This window comes from Sinocyclocheilus rhinocerous, unplaced genomic scaffold (genome assembly GCF_001515625.1).
Source record: "Sinocyclocheilus rhinocerous isolate Xijiao unplaced genomic scaffold, SAMN03320098_v1.1 scaffold3379, whole genome shotgun sequence".
Classification (NCBI taxonomy): Eukaryota; Metazoa; Chordata; class Actinopteri; order Cypriniformes; family Cyprinidae; genus Sinocyclocheilus; species Sinocyclocheilus rhinocerous.
In genome coordinates this window covers 1-1,013 of record NW_015638027.1, presented here as the reverse complement: position 1 = coordinate 1,013, position 1,013 = coordinate 1, and the positions used below count along the sequence as shown (strand labels likewise).

General features: G+C 37.2%; 1 non-coding gene across 1 annotated transcript; it reads right to left on the bottom strand.

Annotated features, from left to right (window-relative positions):
• Positions 1 to 822: 822 nt before the first annotated feature.
• trnal-uag (transfer RNA leucine (anticodon UAG)) lies at positions 823 to 904 on the bottom strand. The gene is given in 2 exon segments: positions 823 to 857; positions 867 to 904. It is a non-coding gene; the product is annotated as a tRNA-Leu (tRNA).
• Between the last annotated feature and the right edge of the window lie 109 nt (positions 905 to 1,013).

Here is a 1,013-nt window from a genome sequence, read left to right as displayed (position 1 = left end):
TTAACGTTGTTTTTTTTAAACATTTTTTAATATTTAACTTTTTTTATTTACGTTTTAAAAAAAAAAATCCTCTTTAACTTATTGTTTTCGAAAAATTGATATTTACCATTTTATTTACCTTTTTAATTGTTGCTTAAACTTATTATTTAATTTAATATTCATTACTGTTCTGTTAGCATAATTGTAAAATAAAACAAATTGAGAAATTTTGGTTCTGTTAGCATAATTGTAAAATAAAAAAAATTGAGAAATGATTGCTTTTTTTATTTGTGCTTTAATATAACAATATTTCATCAGTACACTGCAACAATAGAACATGTCTATAAAAAGATAATTTGGATTTTGTCATTCTTGTCACAGACATTTTTCAGCATATTAATTAATATTTTGCATCTTTTTTTTATTAGAAATAACATGCTTGTAAGTGTCTTGAATTAATGTAACCTAAAAAAAATGCTTAATCAGAATAATATCAATACAACTACTAAATAACTAATAATAACAACAAAACACATTTCCATTGGTATAGTTTAATTTTGGATCCAGCGCCTTAGACCGCTCGGCCACGCTACCCAGTAGTTCTTCGCTACCGAGTGGCCGCCCCGATGCTGACTTTGCTGAAAAACTGCAGTCTAATCCTGTTTGCGTAAAACAAACCTGATCCCAAGCAAGGTTAACGCTTTCGGCTGTGTTGCTGGCATCTTGTTTGACTCGCATGTCCCTGGCGGGCCTGGCTGCTGTCAGGGAAAGTGTGCTCTCACAATATTTTCAAACCTTTATCGAGTACACGCAGGGCCTCTCGCCCTTGGTTAAAACCACTGCTGGCAGCGGTGGGATTTGAACCCACGCCCCCGGAGAAATTGGAGCCTAAATCCAGCGCCTTAGACCACTCGGCCACGCTACCCCAGAGAGCAGTGCTTCGTGGGCCCTTTTCGGCCCTTCCACCCTCCAGAAATAGCGGCAACGGAAGCCGTGGAGCTTCTTCGCGAAACCCATCGAGTGCGGCCAAGGAA